The sequence below is a fragment of the Tachyglossus aculeatus genome, unplaced genomic scaffold, assembly GCF_015852505.1.
Source record: "Tachyglossus aculeatus isolate mTacAcu1 unplaced genomic scaffold, mTacAcu1.pri SUPER_34, whole genome shotgun sequence".
NCBI lineage: Eukaryota > Metazoa > Chordata > Mammalia > Monotremata > Tachyglossidae > Tachyglossus > Tachyglossus aculeatus.
This window is the reverse complement of record NW_024044839.1, coordinates 1,677,916-1,693,343: the sequence shown is the minus strand read 5'-3', so window position 1 is coordinate 1,693,343 and position 15,428 is coordinate 1,677,916. Positions and strand designations below refer to the sequence as shown.

The window sequence follows — 15,428 nt, the reverse complement described above, 5'->3', positions numbered from 1 at the left end:
CAGGCCCCATCCCTCCGGATGAGGGTTTAGGAGTTCAGGCCTCCCGGCTGCCTCTGCCAGCAGAAGAGTGAGACCCGGATATTCATTCATTCATATTCATTGAGCGCTTACTGTGTGCAGAGCACTGTACTAAGCACTTGGGAAGTACAAGTTGGCAACATATAGAGATGGTCCCTACCCAACCACGGGCTCCCTTGCCGACACCCAGGGCAGGGTGTGTATGTGTGTATGTCCCCAAAAAAGTGTCAGGCTGCACACAGAGTCACGGGGTCCCTGGCTCCCAGCTGGTACCCAGAAGCCCCCCAACAGGAGGAGGGCCTGTCCACCCACCATGAATATGCCATCCCAGCTATCTCCGGCAATCAGCTGACTGGGAGTGAGGACTGCGTTGGGCCTACCATGGAGAGACACCACCCGACCAGCCTCTGGGGACCACAGGGGTCTTCCTGTCCTCTTCCCAGAGATCCACAAGCCCCAGCTGGAAGCAGTTTCCCCCTCCTACGGAAGGGTATCGCAACCCACCTTGCAGGCGAGTGCTAGGGTCCGTGGCCCACCTCTCCCACGTAAACCCCCCATGCCTATTCCACAAGCGCCTATGGTTCTAGAATAGTTGAAGGAAGGACGTGGGTTGGGGCAGGAGGGGGAGGGAAGGAGATGCAGTCCCAGCGCCCGGCCCAGTCAGTCCAAGACAAAGGTGGTTTTCAGCCTGGATCTCTGCTAGGCGGAGACAGCGGCGCCAGGACCCCAGGGGCGGGGGAGGGTACAAGTGGGCCTCAGGGCTTGGGAAGTGACCGGTCCCTGAGGCGGCAGCGTTACACAACAGCGCAACAAGGAATGGACTGTGCCCGAACAGGGTGCAGCCAGGAACGCGGGCCCCGCGTCGGCCCTTTCCAGCCCTGCACTCGCCCGTGGAGCCGCTCCGTCCAGAGCGTCTTCTTCCAGGACAAAGGCCAGTACGGTCATGTCAGGGAACAACGGATCAGCGTCCCATTCCCGAGTGGAGCGGGCGGGCATCCCAGCCTACTCACTGTTCCCGGGCTTCCTCTTCAATTCCTTCCCAACACCCCTGAGATGAAACTTCCCCCAACCTTCCCCACCTCTAGCACTTCTCTGTTTATTTCTACCCCTCCTCCAGGCTGTGATTTCTTTGGATTTCCTCTGCTATCCCGCACTAGCGCAGCCCTGCGCCCCTCTATAATAATAATAATAATAATAATGTTGGCATTTGTTAAGCGCTATGTGCAAAGCACTGTTCTAAGCGCTTGGGGGGATGCAAAGTGATCAGGTTGTCCCACGTGGGGCTCACAGTCTTACTCTCCATTTTACAGATGAGGCAACTGAGGCTCAGAGAAGTTAAGTGACTTGCCCAAGGTCACACAGCAGACATGTGGTGGAGTCAGGATTCGAACCCATGACCTCTGACTCCAAAGCCCGTGCTCTTTCCACTGAGCCACGCTGCTTCTCTATCTGAAGCCCCCTCCTGCTCCCACTTTTTCACATGAAATTTTTCTGTCTGCCCCAATTAGAGTCCTTAGGGGCAGGAAATGGCTTTCTTTTGTCTTCTCCCAAGTGCTCCGCACAGGGCATAGCACTCCGGAGGCACTTGGGACTTGAATATTCTAGAACGGGCCCTGGGGTGGCACAAACAAAGAGGAAGAAGTAGGGGTTGAAAAACTTTATAAAGCAGGAGGTGGTAGGGAGGCAGGCGGAGATTGACACGAGAGAAAAATACATTGAAACATAACAGGAAGCTCTTTTTTTGCCTTCCTCTCCTCCATTGTTTCAAAACCCATTATGCAAATTAGGAATCTTTACCCCCTTTTCTGGGGCTCTGCCGACCTGTCGCCCGGGCTTCTGAACTTGTTTCTTGGGCAAACAGCAAACCAAACCATGCTGAAAAGACTAAATCCTTGGACAAATTGCCTCTAACATGCACCAAACCTGCAGGAGGAATGCTTACCGACCAATTCATCGATCTTATTTACCGAGCACTTTCTCTGTGTGAGAGCCCTTTTCTAAGTGCTTGGGAGAAGATGATAGAGTTAACGACCAATAAATCAATCACTGGCAGTTACCGAGCACTTATCGTGGGCAGAGTACTGTACTGAGTGCTTGGGAGAGTCCGATACAACAGAATCGGTTGGGATGATGGCTAGCAGGTGGCTGCTCTTTCTTTCCCGCTGGGGTCGCCGGGCCAGTCGACAACACTGCCGTGCTTCTGCACACAGACCCCAAATTTCTGCTCTAAGGATCCGGGGGCAGCTAAATAGAAGAACTGCACTTGTAGGCACCCCCTGTACTCGAGAACAATTAAAGGAAAGAGGCTTCCTTGCAGCTTAATTATACCCCAGCATTAGGAAATCTGTTTTTTTCCCCGAGGTTTTTTTGGTGGGTTTTGTGTTTTTTTTTAAATGAAAGCCACTGGGGGAGGCGGCTCCAGATTCATTTCAGAGGCCGTCAGATGGGCAGCAGTATAATAACAATAACTGCGGTATTTGTTACACACTGACGGGGCAGGTGTACATAAATACCAGGGCTACAGGCTGAGGGTTGGGAATGAATCGGGGAAGGCTTCGTGGAGGGGGTGGGAAAGTGACGCCCAACACTTAGACCCGGCTTGTCCAGCGGCCAGAATCAACTCAGGCTCAGAGACTGGCCAATTCAACTGAGAGAAAAAGTTCCCTCAGCCCTGTCAGCTAAATGACCCTCGATCCAGTCTAAAAGCTGCAGGATACACTGAGTGACATTACTATTATTAATACCAATAATAATAGCGGTATTTATAAAGCACTTGCTATGTGCCAAGCACTGTTCTCGGCCCTGGAGTAGACACAAGGTAATCAGGTTGGACACAGTCCCTGTCCCACTTGGGACTCCCAGTCTTAATCCCCATTGTACAAATTAGGCAACTGAGGTAGAGAGAACTGATTTGCACAAGGTCACCCAGGAGGTAAGGGGCAGAGCTGGGATTAGAACCCAAGTCCTCTGACACCCAAGCCCGGGCTCTTTCCACTAGGCCCTGCTGCTTCCCTATTTAGGCTCAGGCTGTGAATGGGAGACTTTTTGATCCCATCTTTAGCAGAACTCCCTCTTGGGTTTCTTTGCAGGCACTGAAAATACCCTCACTGCATACAAATCCCTAGCCCCTGAGGGCAGCGGAGGGAGGAGGAGGTTGGAAGGGCAGAGGCGGGGCCTGGGGTTTGGGCCTTGAACAAAAATCTGGCAGAGAGCATGCCTCTGCCAGCTGGAAAGGGCGTCTGAGGTCGCCGTTTGTGGGAAGAGGGCTTTGGCCCCGGACTTTGGGCCCCGAACTTCCTTCTCCTCACGTCTTTGTTACACTACAAGAGGTCTGCAAAACCTGCCTGCTAGGCTCCCCTCCAGAAGCGGCTACACCTCAGCAGTGAAATGGGAGACTGTTACAGGCCTGTGAAATTCCAGGAGTTGGAACATACTGTTCCTGTGTAAAATAACCTTCCTAATGGGATCCGCAAGCAGCAAAAATGCCTGACCTTTCGGCGGGATGGAGGTGTCAGATTCAGCTCTGCTGGAAACACGACGGACGGCACAAGGAGGGTCTAGGGGCTGACCAGCCCGGGCCCCCACTCGACTGGCGTTTACTGGGGGAGGCCACCTTTCCCCATCGGCCTGGATTTTCTCTCCCTCTGAGGGGATTTTCCACTTGAACAGTGAGGAGGACGGGGAGGGAGGAATGAGGGTTTTAAACAGATGTAACACCAACCGCACACCGCCTGACGGGAAGGAAACCGGGAAGGTGGAGTTCCTAGTCTCTCCTCCTGGGCTGATTTTGTCTTTCGCCATTCGGGGAATGCTGGCTTCTCTCCGGGGTTTGGGAAGGAGCGGAGCGTGAGGCTTTCGCTGAGACGGAGGCTTCCAAGCTCCTTGCCGAGGCCTCCCCCCACCCCGCCTCCACCCCGCCGCAGTGTCAGCTGATTCCGGAGAAGCTGCAGGAGCTGGAACGGTTTGGTTCCGAGATGTACAAGTGTCTTCCCAGCCCAGGCCTGGAAGCAATGGAATCACCCGGCCTGCTGGGTGACTTCGGGCAAGTCACTCGACACCTCTGGGCCTCAATTTCCTCATCCATCATATGGTTCTCCTTCCTCTTAAGCCCTCTGAGTCCCAGGTGGGCCACGGACTATGTCCGATCCGATTATCAGCTACCTACCCCAAGCACATAGTAAACGCTTAATAAAGACCATCAACAATAATACTACCGATGACTGAGATTCCTGCTAATTCACTATTCGAATGGGCAGAAAAACATTCCCGCTGTGGGGGCAAAAGCTAGTGAGATCAGGCTGATTTACCCCGGGTGAACTGGAAGGGGCCATTTCTATTCAATCGATAGTATTTACTGAGCTCTTACAGCGTGCAGTAGCCTGGCCTAATGAACAGAGCCTCGGCGTCAGAAGGAATCACTTGTCTGCTGTGTGACCATGGGCAAGTCACTTCACTTCTCCGGGCCTCAGCTCCCTCGCCTGTAAAATGGGGATTAAGACTGTGAACTCCATGTGGGACAGGAATTGTGTCCAACCCGATTTGCTTGTATCCACCCCAGTGCTTAGTACGGTGCCTGGCAGATAGCAGGCGCTTAACAAACACCACAATTATTATTTTTAGGCCCTGAAGAAAGGACAAGAGTTAGTGGAAATGAGCCCTGCCCTCAAGGAACTTAAAAGTCCAGTCGGGGAGATAGACGCTGGAATAAACCACAGATACGGGGAAGCACTAGAGTCTGAAGATAAGGTCCTAAGCACTAGAGGAAGATGGGAACAACCACTTCCCAATTACTGGCACCACTCGTTCGTTTTTCCCGCATCATCAAAGGGGGGACAAATTTGCACCCAGACAGATCTGGTAAAATGGGGATTAAGACTGTGAGCTCCATGTGTGACACGGACTTTGTCCAACCCGATTAACTTGTATCTACCCCACTGCTTAGTACAGTGCCTGGCACACAGTAAGCACTTAATACCTTTGTGAACACTCCAACAGTCGAATTTAAAGCAAGTTGGCTGCAGCCTGAACCATGTTTCTGCCTGGAAGCGCTGCTCCTCCCACCCCATTCCTTCAGAACGAATCTCTGCCTCAATCAATCAATCAGTCAGTCAATTAGTGGCACCTCCTGGGTGCCTACTGAGTGATAAGTGCTGTGCTAAGTGCTTGGGGTAAAGTGTCCCAGGAAGTAAGGCGCTCATTCCCTGCCCTTTATGGAGGACAAAACTAGACCAAAATTCTTTCCAAATAGTGGGGGGGGGGGGGAGATCAAAGCCAGAGTAGGAAGCAATTCAACGATATCAGAAAACTTCCCTGCAATAACTCAAATAAAAAAATGCTGCTACTAAGAAGAAGCAGCATTTCAGAGTTGGGTTATGTAACAGATTATACAATCGGCCAATTAGGGAATGCTTCCAAACTTCCTGGAGCCGGGGCTAGATAGAGAACAGCGCTTGACTTTATTGTGTAAATAAATGTTCCCTAAATGATCAGATCACTGTTTTCTTCTTTTAACCTGTCTACTTCCCCACCCCTCACCCCCAATCCATGAGCAAAGGCACTAAGAAAAGAGAAACCTTTAAAGGCAGTCTGGTGGAAAAAACTTGGGCCTGGGAGTGGGACTACTTGGGATCCAGGCCCAACTCTACCACTCGCCTGTTGCGTGACCTTGGGTGAGTCACTTCACTTCCCTGTGTCCATTTCCTCTTCCTTAAAATGAGGATAGTACACCCGGGATGGGCAGAGACTGGGTTTCATCTCATTATCTTAGTACAGTGCTCTGCACACAGTAAGCGCTCAATAAATACGATTGATTGATTGATTATCTTATACAGACCCCCATGGCTTAGCACAATGCTTGGCATATAGTAAGTGCTGAATGGATCTGATCATTAATATTATTATTACCATTCAATCAGTTGCTATTATCCTGAACAAGTGGCCAGTATAAAATATTGGTCCGAGCCTGGGTCTTTGGACTTTCTGTGGATCCCGGATTAGTGCAAACTAGAATGTTACCCCACAGTTTCACTCAGGACTTCTCAGAGCTTTCAGGCATTAAAGTGCTTCATTAATTAATCATCTAATGGCTTCCGGAGCATAAGAGACTCCCTGGAAAGGAGGTCCTAGGGGGGAAGCAGTAATTCTTTCAGGTCACTGAAGTACCAGTTAGTCGTATGTCAGTCAACCGTGCCCGACCTAGGTGTCTTGGAGGAGGGAGAGAGAAAAGAAGAGAGGGAAAGGAGACCAGGGAGAGAGGGGAAAGTGGGAGGTGGAGAGGGGTAAAGGAAGAGTAGGAGGGAGAGGAGGAGGGAATTAAAATAGTAATTATGGTACTTGTTAAGCGTTTACTATGCACTGGGGTAGATAAAAGCTAGTCCAGTTGGAGACAGTCCCTGTCCCACATGAGGCTCACAGTCTTAATCCCCACTTTACAGATGAGGCAACTGAGGCTCAGAGAAGTTAAGTGGCTTGCCCAAGATAACCCAGCAGATAAACGGCAGAGCCAGGATAAGTCCTCTGACTCCCAGGTTCGTACTCTATCGACAAGGCCACGGTGCTTCTCCTAAGGGGGACGGCGAGGGAGAGGGAGTCAGGAAATCTGGGTGCAAACGCAGACGGGGTGCTTTCCATCATGGTGTGGTGGAAAGACCATGGATTTGGAGTCAGGCGTCGTAGGGTCAAGTCCCAGCTCAGCCACTGGCCTGCAACGTGTCCTTGGACAAGTCACCTCACCTCAGTTCCGTCACGGGTAAAATGGAGGTAAGAGAGGTTGTGAGCCTCAGGTGGGCTAAGGTCAGTGACCAGTCTCCACACTTGTATCTCCCTCAGGCTTAGCGCATAGCAAGTGGTCAAAAAAATAGTTTTAATTAATCAACAGCAAGTTCAGAGATGTTTCACTTGCAGGATTAATATAGACTACCGACCTTTGAGACACAAACCCAGCTGAACTCAAAAAATGTCAGTCCTGATCACACCCTGAGCATATGAATGCGCACACACACACACATACACCACACACTGTCCCTTGTGTTGCTACATTTGTAGTTCACAGTGCCTGGTGCTATTTTTGCCTTTACCTCCTCTCTTTTATGGTGTTTATATATGTCTATAGTGCTTACAAAGTACTGTATAGTCAGACACTGTATTAAGCGCTGGGGTAGATAGAAGCTAATCAGATCGGACACAATCCGTATCCCACATGGGGCTCAGAGTCTGAATGCCCATTTTACAGATGAGGTCACTGAGGCCCAGAGAAGTGAAGTGACCAGCCCAAGGTCACACAATAGGAAAGTGGCAGAGCTGGGCCTAGAACCCAGGTCCTCTGAGTCCCCAGCCCGGGCTTTGTCCACTAAGCCACACTGTTTCTCTGATCCACCCCAGCACTTAGCACAGTGCTTGAGCACACAGAAAGCACTTAATCCATCCCTCGATGGTCACTGTTAGTTCGTCACCCTCCAGCCCCATGGGAGGAGCAGGGCTGGACTTAGTTGGGCTTCAAAATATAACAGACCCTAAATAAATGCCAATGTTAACTCTGAGTCTGACGAAGAAGCGGTGTGGCCTAGTGGAAAGAGCATGGGCCTGGGACTCAGAGGACCTGGGTACTAATTCTGGTTCTGCCACTTACTTGCTATGTGACCTTGGGCACCGCTTCACTTCTCAGAGCCCCGGTTTTCTCATCTGTAAAAAAAAAAAAAAAAATAACACCCCTGTTCTCCGTCCCCCTTAGTTTTGTGAGCCCCATGTGGGACAAAGGACTGTCTGACCAGATTGGCTTGTATCTATCCCTGCAATGAGTACAGCACTTGGCACATGGTGAGTAACCAGTTTATTGTTATTATTACTATTATTATTATTAATAATAATACATTAATCCCATTTATTGAGACCTTACCTCGTGCAGAGCACTGTACTAAGTACTTGGGAAAGGACGGTTCAATAGAGTTGATAGCCACATTTCCCGCCCACAAGAAGCTTATGTTCTACTGTCTAAAAATAACAATAAGAAGTTTTGTATCAATCTTGCCCAGATTACAGGCTGCTCTTAAAATCCAACATAAGTAAAATCCTGAAGTTCTGGCCAAGGCACTACTCGTAAATTCCTAATTGTTGGGGTTGGGTGCGGGGGGTGGGGGGGGGAGCAGAAATCCTTTTCCAAGGCAATAGCAAAAAACAAACTTTTCCCTTCAAGACCATTTTGACCTTTAGACACTTGCCGCCCACTTTTAGAGCCCTTTCATCACACTGTGCTAAAAGTTGCGCTTTCTACCTCTTCGGAGCGCGAGGGCCCGTTCCTTACTCAGCTGGCTCCTTGTGTGACCGACACCAATCTGCGATTCCACTCCATTGGAGCCATTTGGCAGAATTCCTGGGCACCGGGTAACTCCAAACCTGGACCCGTTCCCTGAATGATTTTCCGAGGCTCTAGGTTTCCGGGAAGACGTCATTCGGGGTCTGCTTACATCCTCTAGTGGAGAAATGTAGAAATTCGAAGCGGATACTTCCCCAGACAGCTAGGTCAGAATCCAAATGAATTATGTGGCTACACTCTCCCAGTTTCTTTAGCAGCAGCGAGGCCTAATGGATAGAGCCCAGACCTGGGGGTCAGAAGGTCATGGGTTTTAATCCCGGCTCCACCACTTGTCTGTTGTATGACCCTGGGCAAGTCGCTTCACTTCTCTGTGCCTCAGTTACCTCACTGGTAAAATAGGGATCAAGACTGTGAGCCCCATGTGGGACAGGGACTGCATCCAATTTTGTTTGCTTGTATTCCCTGTCCCCAGCGCTTGGCAGTGTCTGGAATTTAGTAAGCACTTAAATACCCTTCATTCATTTGTTCAATTGCACTGATTGAGAGCTTACTGTGTGCAAAGCACTGTACTAAGCACTTGGGAGAGGATGACAATAAGCAGGCACATTCCCTGCCCACAACTTTTATTATCATACAGCTCTGACGGCCGGCCAGCTTTATGGTTCTCAGCTTTCTCCCCACTGCTCATCCTTGCTCCCCTCCCAGTACACCCCAGCTCCCACACTTCACTATGCTAAAACCAGCTTACTCGCTGTGCTGTGCACTAACAAAATAAAATAAATAGGATAGATATGTACAAGTAAAATAAATAAATAGAGTAATAAATATGTACAAACCACTCATCTCTTGCCATGATCTCTGGCTCCCTCCCCGTTCACATCCAGCGGGCCTGCTCTCACCACCTTGAAATCCCTTCAAAAATCTTACCCTCCAGGAGGCCTTCCCCTAATTAATCTCTCATCTGTCCACCTTCTGCCGAACACAAGGGACCTCACCTCCTCCCACAGCACGTATAATTCCTTATTGTCTTTTGCTTCCTTCTACCTGCAGTTTATTTTAGTGTCTGTCTCCCCGGTTAGATAATAAAACAGGGGGGAGGGTGTCTACTAACTCTAGAAGAGTGCTCTGCCCAGAGTTAATGTTCAATAACCACTATGGATTGACTTCACCAACACCCCTTTCTCGTCGCCTCCAGATTTCCAGCATCCCGAGGCCCCACAGCAGACCTAGGACAAGTCACTTAACTTCTTTGTGCCTTAGTTACCTCATCTGTAAAATGGAGATTAAGACTGTGAGTCCCAGGTGGGACAGGGATTGGGTCCAACTTGATTAGCTTCTATCTTTCCCAGTACTAGAGTACCTGGCACCTAGTAAGCACTTAATGCCATTAAAAAAAAAAAAACTTCACCTCTTTTAGAGTCTTCCCAGTAAGTGGAAGGGAGGTGATGAAATCTCTCTCCACGAGGAAGCTTAGTCATATAGCCCTTAGGGACAGGCAGCAGCAAATATACTGTAAATTCTGTGCAAAGCCCAAATGTTTGTGCTGCCCAGACTGCGGTTTCACTGTTACATAATGGCAATTTGCTCTGGCTCTGGTTTGTAGGTTCTCTGCAGGTTCGGCCAGGTCAGCCCAAGCCCTCTTCAGATCTGTGGCAGTGTGGCCTCGTGGAAAGAACACGGCCTGGGAGCCGGGAGACCCATGTTCCAGTCCCCATTCCGTCACTTGCCTGCCATATGACCTTGGAAAGGTCACTTCATTTCTCTGGGCCGCGATTTCATCTGAAAAATGGAGATTCAAACCCTGGCCTCCCTCCCCCTTAGACTCGAGCCTGGCATGGGTCAGGGACTGTGTCCCAGCTGCTTATCTTGTACAGCCCCCTTCCCCATATTGCTTCACACATAAGAGGGGCTTAATAAATATCATCATATGGCAATAATAATGATGGTACTTGTTAAACACTTACTATGTGCCAGGCACTGTACTAAGCGCTTGGGGAGAGACAAGCTAATCGCTTGTCCCAAGCTAATATCCCAAGTGGGGCTCAGTCTTAATCCTCATTTTACAGATGATGTAACAGAGGCCCAGAGAAGTGAAGTGAAGGCCACAGAGCAGGCAAGTGGTAAAGCCAGGATTAGAACCCAGATCCTTCTGACTCCCGGGCTCCGTAGCACTCACGGCTGACACTTGGGAGGCCAGGGAGTCGGGAGAGGATGATGGGGGAAGAGGGCGGGGCAGCACTAGGAGTTCGGCTGAAGCAGCCCTGAGTGGGTAAACTATCTCAGTGAGCTTGTTGAAGGCAGGGAATGTCACTGTTTCCCAAGTGCTTAGTACAGTGCTTTGCGCACACAGTAAGGACTCGATAAATACCATTGAATGAATGAACGTGCACGGGAGCTGCCAAGAACATGGATCTAACGTTTCTTTTCTGGAAAAACCTTTGTCATTTCCAAACGAAGAGCCAAGCTATTAATCAGTCGATGGTATTTATTGAAAGCTTACTAAATGCAGGGCACTGTACGGAGCCCTTGGGAGAGGACGATGCAACCGAATGTCATTCAGGTATCAGAGAGATTTGTACATTTGCCCTTCATTGGGAGGCAACAGGCCTGGTGGAGATCCAGGAGACCTGAGTTCCATCCCGGCCCGGCCCTACTGTGTGATCTTGGGCAAATCGCTTAACCTCTCTGGCTCTTGACTTCCTCATGTCTAAAATGGAGATGAGATCTCTGCCTTCCCTATCTCTTATCGACTAGGGGCCCCGTGTGGGACGGGGACCGTGTCTGACCTGATTCTCTTATATCTACCGCAAGTTTCATGGCAGGGTAAGATCTTCATAAATTTTCTTAACAAATTGCTGCTAGCCCCGGTCGTGGCTGCTCGTTATCCCTCATATTTTCACTTGGCTCCCACGGGCCAGTGTCACCCACTGACACTGGCTGGTGAAGGGCCTGTCACTCTCCATTGGACCGGAGATGAGGCGAATGACCTTTCTCATCTGTTACGGGTTTTAGCCTGAATTTACCAAATGGATGTAATCACACCAACCAACGATACTATATTGTCTTGCCTGGATTTTTAACCATTTTAGCGATGGAAGTGAAACCAGTTACATTTCAGATTACAGAACTCTGACTATTGCGCTCTGTGCCGGAGCCCTTATTTTCCACAAACTACTGATTTCCCCAGTTTCCAGCCAATTTCTCCATTTTGAGTACTCCAAAGAAGAACATGCTCTATGCCTAGACCAAAAGAAATGCTGTCAAAGGGGGTCTGTTGTTCGACCCGGTTACCCAGCAGGCCTCCCGACTCACACTACCGCACGGGGGAACAATCTTCACAGTGAACGGCACCGGCAAACCCCCAGGTTTTGGTTCCATGGGGCTGACTTTTCACCCTGAGGGCAGGGGCTTTAGGGGAGATGAGGACTGGGAAGGGGGCTGGCGTCTAACAGCCCAAAGAGCTGCCATTCTGAATCTCCTCAGCCCTGCCTGGAGACTCTCGGGCCCAGTCGGAGGCGTGTGCGGAGTGAGGCCAGAAATCCAATCAGACAGCTGGGGCGGGGGCACCCTGAGCCCCCCAAAAGATGGTTTCCTAAAGGGACAGTTGCCCCATGTCGTCTCCACAGCCAGTTCGGACCAACACAGTCCAGACAAGTGAGACTATCAGACAGCAAAGCAGGCTCTGGAGGAGTGGCCCGTGCAATCACCCACATATCTCTCATTCTAAGATCTCCCCCGGCCCTGCCCCGGCGGCGGCACCGAGGCACCTCTTTCCCCGAACGCCATCTGAGGCCAAGGGTAAGGGTGGCCTCATCATTCCTTTCGGCCTCGGCCTCGTATAGTTTGCAAGCCTCTGCTGGGAGGGGGCCCGTGCTCAGGGCAGAATCCTCCCTCACCCTCGTCCCTTGGACCAGTCGGGGCCCGGTGGCCGTCACGGGAGGCTTTCACGGGACAACCCAGCTGCGATCTGGGGAGTGGTGGCATGACACGCTGTGGCCACGTCGGTGGCTTGGAATGTTTCTCATCATCCGTAATCATCGTCGCCCCGGCCGCGGCATTCCATTCCCCTTCTCGCCAGCCGGGAAAGCAGCCTCGGGCACGTGCTCCACCCATAGGGCGTATCCCGGGACTGGCGTTGTCAGTCAACTGTCGTCACTGAGCGCTTACTGTGTGCACAGCACTGTACTTGGGAGAGTACAACAGAATGACAAACAGACACATTTCCTGTCCACAATGAGCTTACAGTCGCTGGCTCTGGGAAGTAGGGGAAGCCTCCCATTGGCACCACAAGCACGAGGCTGGAACCCTTCCCCATCTAGCCTGTAAGCTCCTCGAGGGCAGAGACCAAATCTACCAATTCCATCGGACTTGCCCGAGCACCTAGTCCAGTTCTCTGCCCACACAGTAGATTCCTCAAGGGCAGGGATCAAGCTGCTTTTTGTTTCGGTTTGCTTTTAATGGTTATCTGTTAACCACTTACCATGTGCCAGGCACTGTATTAAGCGCTGGGGTAGACACACACTAAATCAGGTCAGAGATGGTCCCTATCCCATGTGGAGCTCACAGTCTTAATCCCCATTTCAGATGAGGTAACTGAGGTACAGAGGAAATAAAGTGACCCAAGGTCACACAGTGGACACGTGACGGAGCTGGGTCCTCGGGCTCCTAGGCCCAGGCTCTTTCCACTAGGCCACACCGCTTCCCAAGTCTACTAATTCTAGTGTACTAGCTCAAGCACCACAGTGCTTCGCACATAGTAAGCGCTTAACAAATGCCATTATTAGTACAGTGAACCACATATGGCCAACTGTAGGCTCCTTGAGGGCAGGGATCATGTCTACTAATTCCATTATCCTCTCCCAAGCGCTGTGGACCGTGCTCTGCCCACGGTAGGCGTGTCATCATTACCGATTGACTGGCTGACGGTTCCGATCACCAGGGCTTGGGTCGACGACGAGACTTTCTACACGGCGGCTCCGGCTTCTTCAAAGCAACCAAAACCACATTGCGACGGTCTGGTTTTATTCTGAAGACTCGAGCGCGGCAGTGAGAAAAATACCCCCCACCAAGAAAACCCAAACCTCAATCCATGGCTGACGGAGGGGTCCTCCCTGGTACCACCGTGACAAGGCGCTCCTCTAGGACGCTGGCCTGAAAAGACAGGGTTGGGGCATTAAGTCCGGGTTTGGATGAATTCCTGGTCCTATCTCCCCCACCCCTCACCCCCGCTGAAGAATCCAACTTTCAGACCGACAGGTGACGAACGGAGGAAGTCTGGATAGGAATGTGGCTTACCCAGGGAAGCCAGAAAAACAAGACCGGTGAGAAAATAAACTGAGTCCTGAAAAGGCTCCGCTTGCCTGAGAGCAGGTGCCACGTTAAATAGGAAGTGGGGTGCGGGTGGGGGGTGCAGTTCGGAGGTGGAGAGGAGACGGGGAGACATGATGGACGGGAATGAAACCCTATCGCCAGGCCTGAGGGTGCAGCCCAGTGGCCCTGGTCCGCCCCTCCACCCACAACCGGTGCTGGGCGGCTTTTAGGGGGAGGGCAGAGGCCGGGGGCAACTTGTTTGCAGTATCATACATGATCATCAAACTGCTGCTAGAATGCTCACACCTGCTACTGCAAAGTTCAAATCCCAGAAAGAAGCCTTCTGGGGGTTTACTCTAGGTCGGGGATCAAGGCCAACTGCTACAAGGCTGTGCCCGGCTGGCCAGGCTCAACCACTCAGCAGCCTTTCTCCTGACCACCAGTCCCGCCGGGCGGGCGATACGACCGAGGGTGACAACGCGCTTCCTTCCGGGCGCCAGAGCCGAGGCGGTGAGCTGCGGCCGGCTCCCGCTCTCTCAGAGGGCCTTGCTCCCACACCCATGGGCCGGACGTGGCTGCAGCTTCGGTGACCGGCCACATCGCTATCCGTCTTCTTCAGAAATGCCAGGACCAAACGCCAGAGTGATATTTGTTTAACGGCATCTGCTAAGTGCCTACTATATGCTGAGCACTGTACTAAGCGCTAGGGTAGATGCATGATTGTCAGGTTGGACACAGTCCATGAACCACAAAGGGCTCTCAGTCTTCATCCCCATTTTACAGACGAGGTCACTGAGACCCAGAAGTAACTTGCCCAGGGCCACCCAGCAGACAAGTGGCAGAGTTGGGATTAGAACCCAGGTCTTTCTGATTTCCAGGCCCAGGCTCTGCCCATTAGACCACCCTACACCCTGCTGTGTAGCCACGGTAGCTACACAGGCCATGCGAGGCGGAGTAGGAAATTCACTCCAATCACATGAACCCCATAGCCCACAGATCATCATCATCAATCGTATTTATTGAGCACTTACTATGTGCAGAGCACTGTACTAAGCGCTTGGGAAGTACAAATTGGCAACATCTAGAGACAGTCCCTACCCAACAGTGGGCTCACGGTCTAAAAGGGGGGAGACAGAGAACAAAACCAAACATACTAACAAAATAAAATAAATAGAATAGATATGTACAAGTAAAATAGAGTAATAAATATGTACAAACAAATATACATATATATATATGTATGTATATATATATATATATATATATATATATATATATATATATATATATATATATATACAGATGACTGTTTATTTCCAAAAGTCCCCTCTGTGTCATCCCATCGGATATGTCCACCCCCCACAGCCTACTAAGGAAAGATAGGAAAACCTTCCTGCTCCGGGTGGCGTTACACACTTGTTCAAGGGGAAGGACGCAACTGACTCAGTAATTCCTTGATGACCACATGATTCCGATATCGGGGGATCCAACCGCCTCGTTATCTCCCCCAAAAGGAAGCCCAGCCGCGCTCTGCCGGAAATGTCACCAGGGCAAAAATCCATCTGGAGCTCTTTCCGATGGGCAGGATCAGTTTCCAACTGCCCTCTAGACTGTCGGCACCCTGTGGGCAGGGATCCTGTCTACCAACTCTATTGTGTTGTCCTCTCTCAAGAGCTTAGTACAGTGCTCTGCATATAGTAAATACCACTCATCGAATTGATTTGAGTTTCCTGGCGACCCACCCTCCGCCCAGGGTCCGGATCTGGTCTGCCCTGCTATGGCCGCGGTC

At 50.8% G+C, this 15,428-nt stretch overlaps 1 non-coding gene across 1 annotated transcript; it reads right to left on the bottom strand.

The window, feature by feature from the left end:
- Positions 1-13,892: 13,892 nt before the first annotated feature.
- Positions 13,893-14,079, bottom strand: LOC119922091. Its single transcript, XR_005448629.1, has one exon.
- Positions 14,080-15,428: the final 1,349 nt, after the last annotated feature.